We start from the raw sequence: 12,028 nt of genomic DNA, 5'->3' as shown, positions 1-12,028 counted from the left end.
TTGAGGGTGCTCTTGACAGTATGCGCAGCCCCTACACCTTTTTTCTCTGCATCTGACTCTACTTTTCCCTGCTGGATAAATGACTATTGCTCAGTCATCTGACATCAGATGACAAAGCACCTCAGTCTTTTTTTTCTGAGTTCCTTTAATCCTTATTATATATGATAACCCTAATCGTTGCAACATCTGCCAATGTTTTGATGATTTTATTCTCTTACTTGCCTTTAATACTACCTCTGTTACTAATAGTAAAATGAGTACCATATTTTTGCAGGACATATCAGAAGCAAAGGTGCTCACTGCTGAGCTGTTCAACTACAGAAATGATAGCTAGTATCATCGTTATAGTGTGTAGCCTCATTTCCTTGAAGTTATACATTATTATTCACTTCATGTCTAAGACATTATATGGAGTTACTGTTCTGTATTTTCAGCTCAAAAGAGGGAGCTCTCTCAAAAGAAAGAGGTCTCTCAAATGATTTAAGGAAGGCTGGCAAGTAGAAGGCATTTTCTCTGCTTCTATTATGCTTTTCAGGTAAGAGTGCCAAAGTTATTTATTAATTAATCAGCTCCATGAACTACTTGAAATAATATGTTCTGCACGTACTAGCTGAATTAACATATTATACGTAGGTGAAATGAAACCACAACAAAGACGAATAGAGGTTTCACAGAAATTTAGTGACAGACCATGAAGAGTGCTCTGGGAGAAACAGGGACACTTTCTGAGGCCTTGCTTTATTCGGAAAGGAAAATACACTCTCTTTCTCTCTGAAACTGGTTCATACTCAATCTCAGCTCTACATGTCAACTCCACCTCTGTTTCCTCTTTCAAATACTGACATCTTTTGATATGCTTGATTAGTCTCTATTAAACAATTCCCATTAGAGTGCCAAAAAGACACGCGTATCGCATAGAACAAAATCACATGGCTCTTTTACCACATGGACTTCTGCAAAAATAACCAGCTACAAATAACCAGGGATACATATTTTCCATGATTCATGCTGCAGAACCCACCATAGGCTCTGGGACTGTTGTACAGAATCTGAGCTTTCTTGGGGAAAAAAGTTACGAGGCGGTCTGATGATGAGAGAAGCTTTCCCAAACAGGAACTGAACATGAATCAAGTTGGAATGACTCAGATTGTTTTTGTGATTCTGCAGAGAGACAATCTGAGATAATAGCTGGGTTGTGTGAACTATAGCTGTAATTTATTATAATCAAAATTCAAAATACAATGACTTATATTCATATTACTGTTGCAAGTTGGGTTTTTACTTTTATTACGTATATCAAGAGCATTGTAATATTTCTAGCCCCTCTGTGTGAATGAAAACGTAGAAAAATAGTTATAGAAGTCCTCTGCATGCTTCAAAGGCAATCTGAACAAACATAGCAACATCCCTTTTGTAGGCTTGGTGAAGTACATTTTGGTAAGAAGACAGTACAGTTATAGCAGGATTGAGTTATGGAGGTAGGTAGCCAGCCTTAGGAAACTGATGAATTTATACATGTAGAAGCTTGAGGCTTATGACAGAACAACATTTCCCTTCCAGAGGGTGAGAAAAAAAAGAGAAGGAATGACTTGGAAGAATAAGCCTGAGCCTTTACTTATGTATATAAATTAAATATGATACAAAGAAGTAATGAAAGCCAAGCTATTTCTGTTTTACAAAATAGAGTTACTGCCCAGGTGTGGCAGCTAGTGTAGTATAGGCATCACAAAGTATCAGTACAGCTAAAGGACATCTCTGATGTTTGTGTGTTGTAGAGGCAGGTTAAGTAAACAGTTTTAATTTAACCAACCAGATCCCATGACTCAAGGTGAGAAAAATTCTTCTTTAGTGCTGTATTCCATCCTTAGCCAGAAAGCTGTTCCCAATCAAAACTATATTTATCCATTATTTACCAGTTTAGTCAACTGAGGACAAGCTGTTCTGAAAATATTTGTTTAAATCAGCCAGCCAGGCAGCAAGAAGGAGACGAAAGAAAAAAACACAACAGAAACATGTCTAAAATTCCAGGGAAAACCTTTCTGTTGACATTATCAGGATTTGGCCAAAATCTGCAATCAATGAATGAGAACGATGGCTATTAAAATAAGGCAAGCAGACTACAGGTTCTAAAGAAAGAAGAGGCAGAGGCAGGAAAGTAGTGGAACTTCCCAAATTCTCACTAAAAAGGGAAAAATGAAGGTGCAGCTGCAAACAAGAAATGAAAGGGAACCAAAACTGGGAAAGTAAAGTAGAAAATGTGTGATCACTGATTTTAATGGAGAGAGACGTCAGGCATTGGCCTTGTCTGCAGATTTTCCTGAATGGGTGCTAGAGCCACAGGCTGAGTTCAATATGGCCAAGATATTGAAATAGCTGGAAAATTTAGAGAGATTATTCATGTCTGAAGCTTTGGGAAGATCACATCTGGGTAATAGTAAAAGGAAATATTTACCTTTCATTTTAAATTAAGCTCAGTTTGAAAACAATTGGGGATTTTTTGTTAGAAAACTATGTTTGGGGTCTGCCTTCTGAGAGAATATTTTAATTTGTAATTTTTACCGTGACAAAATTATTTTAGTGGGGCACAATGAGTGCAGTGGGTATGTATCAGTAATGACCATGAAAAGACAAACACCACACAGCAAGCCTTACAGGATTCAGGAAGGACAGGATCTAAGTTTAACCACAAAGAAATGTGAACATGTTAAAAAATGTGTCTGAAATGAAGTGACTAGCAAATCCTCCAAAAATCAGTCTTTGCAAAGAGAGTAAATGTGGAAGGCATATTGTCTTCTTAATCCGTAACAGACTGACACATCTTTTGAAGAACAAACTGCAATTCTTTCTAAACTACGAAGCCTTGAAGGGAGACCAGGCACAGATTTACAAGCCAAGGGGAAAAGGGCCTTTATCCGCTTTCCTCTTGCCCCAACCAGCCCTCCCTGTGCTGCTCCCTAGCCTGTTTTTTAAACAAAAACATACAAATATGTAGCTAGTGGAGGGATGGGGGGATGACCAGAGGATAGGTAGACAGTAAATGGAGGCTGCTTGGTTTTTTGTCACACTGTTTTCTGGTTTGCAACGCAGCAGCTTTACTTCTCTTATCACTTCTCCCCACTGATGATCTGTCCTTCTTGAGTCAGCTTCCACTGCAGTAAATGATTTCCATTTTTAGTTTACCATACATAAGTAATTATAACTTTCCCTGTGGACGTGGGCAATGAGCTTGCAGTCTTGACAACCACATGATAAATGATGGAAGCACATGCTGATGCTCCAGCTCCTAGAAAAACACAAGCCTTCAAACCTTCTCAGGGTTTACAACGTGAAACAACCTTGTTGTCCCAGTTTTACAGACATGAACCAGGACAGCGATGACTCATCGTAGTAAATACCTGTTGTGTGACTCAGATCTAATTTTTCACTGCCACCACTTTCCTGCAGTGCATTCAGGTACCAGTGTCCTTGTGCGTAGCAGCATCCTCCTCACTTTTGGGTGTTTGCCCATGTCATGGTGTGCCTCATCCAAGGCCCGTATACTGCTGCTATTGCCCTTCTCAGGCTCAGGCTCCTCCATGCACATGGGCACCATAGTCCAATTTTCCAGATGAGTAGTAGTAGTGTATTAGTCTTTCCCCCGCTATGTACATACAAAGGGATTCTTTGAACAAAACCAAGGAATAATCTTGCCAGAAGTTCTTCAAATTCTTGGGGAATGCAATACACAGAACCTGACTGACAAAAGCTGCCTTTGGTGGTGGGCAACTGTCTCAAAGCTGTTCCTTTTCCAAGAGTGGAACTGAATTTGCTAGCATGCTACACTATTACCTCTCAAAGCAGTAAAATGCCTGTGTAGGATTGCATGAAAAGTCACACAAAGCCTTACTACCAAGGGGAAAGAGTAGTCAGTAGCAATCTGCGAAATAGTTATGCTTCAAAAGCATCAGCCTGTAGGAGTCACAGTAACCTTCAAACCACCAGCAGCTCCCTTGGTGTGATCAGATCTGCTTTTTCCCATCAGCAGCTGAGCCAGATTTTGAGCCAGCATTGTTTGCACACAAATTAGTAGAAGTAATAGCAGTAGTAGAAATAATAATAATAATAGTAATAATGATGTCTGCCCCTCCCCATCACTGACATGGAAGGCTTTGTAAAACAATTTTCTAGCACAGCTGTGCCAGTTGCACACACAGAGCACATCTGTTACGTCTGTTTCATAGGATGTGCCACCAGCAGCAGAGGCAGTGCCACATGACATGACAGCGTGCAAAAAGGCACCAGCCGACTTGCTGTAGGACCCTGTGAGGTGGGGCTGTTGTCCCTCCTGTGACCAGAGAGGACTGCCCAGCCTGCAGAACAGCAGTCAGTGATGTGCAGCCTCCTGTTCCTGCTTGCTGGTCCATACACACTGCACAGAGGTACACAGCTGTCCTCATTCACCTCTACAAGCATCAGGTTGACAGTGGCTAATACAAGCTTTATTTTTTAATTTATGAGGAAGATTTTACATTCCCAAAGAGGAATACAATGTCCCACTGTACATTTTCAATTGGCTTGTCTGTTTTTATAAAGCTGTTGGTTTGACCAACAAAAATCACCTGGGATGATGAATGTTTTGAATGTCTCCCAAACCCCAGCTTTGAACTAGTTACTAATGCCTAAACAGGTGCCTATACAAGCCAGCTAGGAGCAAGCCAGAAGCAGGCATGTTTCCCTGCTCTGAGAATTGTCCTCCCATCTCTCAGCTGAGTGCAGCACTGCCTGGGCACCAGCCCCTCAGCCAGGACAAAGCCCAGATGGGGTGATGGTGTGGACAGCAGCAGGGCATGGTCATGTTTCTTAGCCCCAGCTGCATCACACGAGCTGGAGCCCAGCAGCCAGCACAGCTCAGAGCTGTGCTGCACCGTGACAGCCCTCCTCAAATCCCCTGGGAAGCTATCATTGCTCCAAGCTGCGGGAAAACCACAACCAGATCCGATGTTTTTGGTTTCTACTGCCTGCCCAGCCACATCAGACTGTCTCATTTTTAGCAAGTGATGTAGACATCAGTGAATTCTCCAGATATTAAAAGACTATCCTTCAGCATGCTACACCACCTCTGAATGTGGCCCCCCACCTAGACTGCAGCCCTTCAAGTTATCCTTCATTTGTTTGTTGGTGTGCTCCCTTAGATCTGCAGATCGCTTTGATTATTTGAACATCTGGAAGCTGTCACATGCTTTTTTTGACCGTGACCATCTGAAATATTACCCAGCAGGACTTGGGGGGAGACACAGTAAGGAAACAAAAACATCCTACTCATGAGAACATGTGGCAGGAATTATCAAATGACACCATCCCAAAGGGGAGTGCTATATATCCAAGCAAAGACAAACTTTCTCTCCATCCCCTAAAGCCAAGACAATTGCTTTCCATAACACCCATTCTGGACATAAAAATACATTACATACAAATACCTAATATATTTTTTTATTAAACATTATGTTATGAAAGTTGGCTATTACTAATGGTAAAAAAGCATTTTGAGTTTCAAAGCTGAAAAGTAACTCCCCCCATACATGATTCTCCACAGAATAGCCTCCCCAGAATGGTTCAGCATCTGAGGTCATAAGGGTGCATAGGCCTGGGCTGCCTGTTGTCCTCACAGCCAGACTGCAGATTCTTTGGGAAAACTGGAATGTGATATGCAAAAGTGAGATGGAAAAGGTTGGAATACAGTTAGCGTTCCTCATCAACCCAATCACGCAGTCTGGCGGCTCTGGAGAAGGGGAAAGGCAGCTCAAAATCGATGTAAACAAACCCCATGTATTTGCAGCACCCACAAAACAGAATTTAACCATGCAAGTGGAAGCCCATGAAATTCAAGCACCGTTTTTATGTTCAGTCTCTCATTCTTGTTCTCAGAAACAGATAGCAACTGAAGTGGGGAGAGCTGTAAAGACCGTACCACTGCAGTTTGGTAGTGGTTAACCACTGATATTTTAGCCTTTGCCAAGAGATTCCTCCTGAAACCAGAACTAGATGGGAGTGGCTTTCCTTCTGGCCGGCCTGTTTGCCTACAGATCACAGGACCAAAATCCCAGGATGCAATCAGAGGAACAACCAGAAGCAGCACTCCCATGCATGACTTCAAAGCCCACCTTCCCCATGGGCAGCCAAGCTGGAGGGGGCTCTCTCCTGGTTCTTCCCAGGAACATACCCAGGCTCCTCAGGCACTTGCAGTCAAATCTGTGCAACCACTTCTTCTATCAGTCCTCAGCATCTGCATGTTTCCAGACTCAAGCCAGACTTTGATGTACTGGCTGTCATTGTTTCTTCTTCATTTCAGGCTCTTTTCACATTCAGTGGTACAGCACTCTGACTTTTCATTAAAGTCAGTGCCCAAAGCTACTGAAGTCAACTTGAGACAAGCCAAATGTATCCTGATACAATCCCAGAGACCTAGAATTAATTCATTGTACTGAAGCAACATCGGTTTCTGGGAACTGTCTTAATGGAGATACCCTCCTCTGGCTTAATCTAACAAAAATAATCCTTGCTCTTTTCATTGGGATATGAAGAATCACAGAATCATAGAATGGTTTGGGTTGGAAGGGACCTTAAAGATCAACTGGTTCCAACCTTCCACTAGACCAGGCTTCTCAAAGCCCTGTCCAGCCTATCCTTGAATACTGCCAGGGAAAGGCCAACCACAACTTCTCTGGGCATCCTATCACAGTGTCTCACCACCCTCATAGTGAAGATTTTTTTCCTAATATCTAATATGAATCTTCCCTCTTTCAGCTTAAAGCCATTAAGCTGAAATGTAAAGTGTAACGTAAAGTAAAATGTAGTGAATTTCATGATCAGCAAACTCGCGTTGGTCTCATCCACTTCTATTGAGCCGATGCAATTCTACACCAACCTCAGCACATCGAATGCCTCCTACTCGGCACCTACTGCTCGCTTCCAGCTCCCGCGTCCCTGTCTGCCCCGCCTGCATTTCCGCGTCGGGACCCCGCTGCTTCCCCAGGAGAAGGAGCTGCAGAGGGGAGGGCGGGCAGCGCCTGCAGCGCCTCCGCGGGAGCGGGCAGGATACGGCCTCCTCCTTCCCCCGTGTGTTCCCGTTCGGGACTGCCGGGAGCAGCCTCTGCGCCGCGTGGGCCCGCCCGGAACCGTTCCTGCACGCACCCACCAGGTGTCACTGCCGCCGCGCAGCGCTCGCCCTCACAGCCCCAGCCCCATCTCTATCCGCAGCCCCATCCCGGTCCCCATCCCTATCCCTATCCCTATCCCTATCCCTATCCCTATCCCTATCCCTGTCCCTATCCACATCCTCAGCCCTATCCCCAGCCCTATCCCCTCCTCCCGGCTTCTGGAAAGAAGGCTTTAAGGCGCGCCTGTGCTACACACAGCTCACAAATGTTTTGACTGCTGATGCTGGAAGTAAAACTGCAGTTGCTGCCCAGCAACTTTTACCATCACCATGGCTCAGGGTTTAGAGAAGTAAAATTAAATCGGGTTTGTTTGTTGCCTATGAACATCGGTTCTCAGCATGAAAGTCAGCAAGACACAGCAACGGAAAAAAATTAAACAGAAAAAAAGAGGCATATGATCACTTCAGAACCATTGCAGGAGAAAAGTAAAGAAAATTATTGTAACTTTCTTCCTTTCCAATTCTAAGCTCTATTTATATTTTCCAAATAATGGGCTATAATGGATGCCAAAAATGTCCCACCCAATAAATTTCTATTATCATTATTTTTCATATTCAGCATTACACAAGTCAAAGTAAGAAATACCATTCAGGTTACTCATTTTTCCTCAGCAGAATTATAATTTTAGCAGTATTGAATGAGAACAGCACTGATACACCAGCCGTGCTGGTGCTATCTTGTCCGTACCAATATGACAGAAGAGTATCCAGGAGGGCTCAGTGTTAGGAGAAGCCATTTCTGCATCACAGAAAGGACTGCTGCTGACAGCTCCTTTCTGCCAGAGTAAGAAGTAGGCAGCTGCCACTGTTGATGCATGCACGAGACCATGAGACCTCAATAATGGTGAGTAACAAGCTCCATCCTGGTGCAGGAGCTTTCAGGAACTGGAAAAGGATGCAGCTTCTATGGGCAGCACTGGACTTTTTCACCACGCTGGAAATGGAAAGGCCTTTTCTTCTTTTTTTCACACAACACAATTGGGGCTGCATGTCCAAAATCTCTGTTTAGATGAAAAATAAAAGCAGCAGGCTCTACATGGTTTGAAGGGTAAGTAGAACAAAGGCCTCTTGTCTTCCCAGTGCTGTCCCCCATGTCAGGCAATGCCACCAAACACATGGGAGTCCTGTGGTCTCTTGCTCCTCTTCTGTTTTCTCCTGATGCTTCACTAGTCACACCATTAAACACAGAATGAGAGGAGAGCAGCCATCAATGATTGCTCTCAACATAGAGAAATAAATGATAGCTATAACAAGAGGCTGGTGGTGGGCCTTGATTTCACTATCCCAGCTGTTACTTTAATGCTCCTTTTTAATTTTTAACACTCTTCTTTCTCCCTCTCCCTCTCTCTGTTTTATTCCTTGAGGTCTGGCCTACAAACCCCTGTTTTTTTCTTTCTCATTAAAAGACACAAATGGATCAAAGCCACTCTTCCTAGTCCATGCAGTTGGTGGAAAGAGGTTGCCTTCAAAAGCTTTCTAGAAAGAAAGGTGAATTCCCAGCACATGGTGTGGTCTGGGGCTGGAGAAGTCCAAACCATCTTTCAAAAAACCCTCCAAGCCCATGCCACAGTACCAAAAAGGTACCACAGCTGACATCCAGCTAGCAAGCGCAAGTGTACCTGCTGAGCAAAGAGAAAGTATACTTTAAAGTCAGTCTTAGTGGTTTCACATCTCTGACTTCAGGGGAAGCATGCTGGGAGTTTGGGGCAGGGAGAAACAGTGAGAGATGCCAGCAGAGACACTGAAAGGTCAGCAGATGCTCCGTGGCCCTTGCCGATGGGAATTCCAAAGTGCAGTTTTAGCACGGCAATGGGGTTTTAAGCAGAGAGTAAAGGGCAATTTGTTTTTCTACTCAGCTCTGACAAACAGCAGAATAAATATCTAAAATTCATCACTTCCACATTTTTGTTTTGGTTTTGTTATTTTTTCCCAATAAAATGAATACCGCTAATACACAAGTATACAGAAACTGGGTGATATGGGTCTGTATAACTTGAATTGCCCTTGGAAGAAGTCCTTTGGAAGAAAATACAAGTGTGACATTTGAAGTCTTATTATTATAGGGAGAAAATAGAGATAGTAATGAAAATCCCTCCTGCACACAAATGCGCTGTTGGGAGAGCAGCAGCAGCTACTGCCTCATGCCTGGCGTGTCCAACAGTGACAGAAAAGGATGAGGAAAAAGGTTAGGAAGGAAAGCAATAGAAGAGAGATTAGGCAAGGCCTTGCTCATCAGGGACCCAGCAAGGTTGTCGAAGTACTTCAGGTGAGGTGCAGGAAAGAGAAATGGAGATACCCAAAATGGCCTAGGAATTACAGACTTAATTGTTTCCTAAACCCATTTTTCTGGAAACCATTTCCCTTGCAATACCTCCCTAATTATCTGCACTGTATCTTCAGCAGTTTACTTTGCTGCTAGTGTCCCTTTTTAAAACACTAGATAATTTCAAATAAAGTCTATCCATTGATGAAATTCCACATTTATATCCCTTCACCCCCAAAACTTTATCTGTGATTTAGGTACAACATGAGCTTTCATAAGCCCATTCATTATGTTCACTGCAGCTACCTCTCAGACCAGTATAGACCAGGACTTAGAAATATTTCCTAGTCATGGGCTTAAATCTTCCTTCCTGCCTCCCACAGACTCTTTGATAGGAGACCAAGATTCTCTGCATCATTCTGTGGACCTCCCTCACCTTGCTGTTACCATGAAAGAAACTGAAGCTCCCAATTTATTCGGAACCACAGTTCCTGGAGTGAATGACATGAGTACCTGCCCCCTTCCTTCCCCCAGCCCAGGGACACCTGGGGGTGTGACCCTCCTGGTACTAGGGCTTTACAGAGAGACTTGGAGAAGAGTTTAAACAAAGGTGGTAACATTACTAACAGCCACTCCATGATCTATTGCCATGCCATGGCATGCCAGACTAGCTTTTGAATGCCTAATCCTTAATCCTGTTGCCAAAGTAAAGATTTTATGAACCTCTTCTGTCTGATGCACAGAGGAGCTTAGGGCAGTACCTCAGGTGTTTAGAAATGCCTCTGTGTGCTTATGTCTGAATCCTCACCAACATCTCCAAGAGAAAGGAGTTTGGGGCAGCAGTGGCTAGTGGAGGAGTGGAGAGCTGGTGGAAGCAGGGTGGGGAAGGGAAAGGCAGGCACCCATAGGCAGGATGATCCCCTGAGATCAGACCACAGTCAGAGGCACGTTCTACCTCAGCCCTGGCCCTAGCACTGGCCTCCTTTTCCTTTAATGCTTTTTATTTTTTTTAGCCTGTAATTTCTTTCAATTCCAAGAAAGATAAAACAGAGAAGGGAAGTGTAAAGAGCATTAGTGAGCACCATAGGAACACACAGGAGGGATCAATGGAGTGAGGATCAGCGGAACAAAGGAAAAGGAACATAAAAGATGGAGAATCCTAAAAAAGATGTTACTGAGGGGGAGGAGAAGAAAGAGAGTCTAAAAGAAAAGATGAATCATACAAAGATAAGCACATCAGAAGAGAAGAACTCAAAAAGGGTCAGAGATTTCAGGTTATACACTCCTCTCAGCAGAAAGGTAGAAAAGTAAGTTAGACTAAATATGCCATTGCCACACATCTGTTAAAAAGGAAAGGGGGAAAGGCATAAAGAGGTGGATATAAAAGATATGTGCATAATGAAATGCCTTGTTTATGTGATATATATGCAGAAGAAGCAGCCACAAGGTTAAGAGTAAGGGTGGTAAAGAGTATCTATTTTGAAAGCTGACATCTGTGATGAATCTAATGACAGATTTCAAAATCTAGTCAAATCAAACGGGAGCCAGTGAAGGTGAATGCAGCAGAATATATTCTGGGAGCAAATAAAAAGTACAATAAAAATTGTGCAAATGCCACTAACAAGGTAACATTTACAATCGTGTCTTAATATTTGATATTTACTGTCCATGTCCACACTTGTAAATAAGGAGTATCATCTAGCATTTGAGCAGGTTCTCAGGATTTATTGTCACAGCAATTTCTCTTAACAATTTATACATACAGATCCCTTATGGCAAATAGTGACACTGGTACTTGCTCTCATCCATTTAGAGAATCAGGCCACAGATTCCTCACTCTCACCCACACATAAAGATACCCCCAGGTAAAAGGACTACAAGTTTTTCCAGGTTAGAATCAAAAAAGGAAAGTGATCTTGGGAAAAGAGATGGTCCGAAAAATGAGGATACTTCTCAATGAACAACAGAAGAGGCCTCACTGACCCAAGAAGAGTCAGCTACACACAAAGGAGAACAACCACCTATGTTTTAGTGCAAAGGATCTGGCTGTCACATAAGCTGGCACAGTTCAGTAGTGGCCACCTACTGCAAAAAGGGCAATCTCACAGCTGTGTGCACAGACAGAAGTACAACAGCAATCCTCTGCCCTCCTCCTGTAAAACCTGTGTGGGAGCCCTGCAACCTGCTCTGGGCATTGTCCTGCAGGGAAGCTGTAACACTCCCCAGCCTGGAGGAGAGCAATGAAATCATTCAGCACTTCAGAAAATAGTCTGTGACGTTGCAATGGCCATTTTTGTACTTGAGCAAAAAGGTAGGGAACATTTTATAGTGATCATAGCAGCCTGGTCAAAAATAAATGGATAAATTGAAGCAAAGAAGATTTAGTTTAGATACCACGAAATAAACTTCATAGTGGCAGAGATAATGACTAGACTCTGCAGCTCTCAAGCAGATGTCTGTACAAACAAACCCATTTATTTGCACACGTCACCTGAGGACTCTACAGTCCAGAACAGAACAAGGAAGCGGGAGCTCAGCCCCAGCATCTTTGCTTCTCCTCCATCTCTGAT

At 43.2% G+C, this 12,028-nt stretch overlaps 1 protein-coding gene across 1 annotated transcript in view; it reads right to left on the bottom strand.

Annotated features, from left to right (window-relative positions):
• RGS7 (regulator of G protein signaling 7) overlaps positions 1-12,028 on the bottom strand; it is a 285,204-nt gene that overhangs the window by 1,358 nt on the left and 271,818 nt on the right. The window lies entirely within an intron of this gene.

The sequence above is a fragment of the Lathamus discolor genome, chromosome 5, assembly GCF_037157495.1.
Source record: "Lathamus discolor isolate bLatDis1 chromosome 5, bLatDis1.hap1, whole genome shotgun sequence".
NCBI classification, from domain to species: domain Eukaryota; kingdom Metazoa; phylum Chordata; class Aves; order Psittaciformes; family Psittacidae; genus Lathamus; species Lathamus discolor.
The sequence above is the reverse complement of the archived record's forward strand: the minus strand, read 5'-3'. Positions and strand labels throughout refer to the sequence as shown.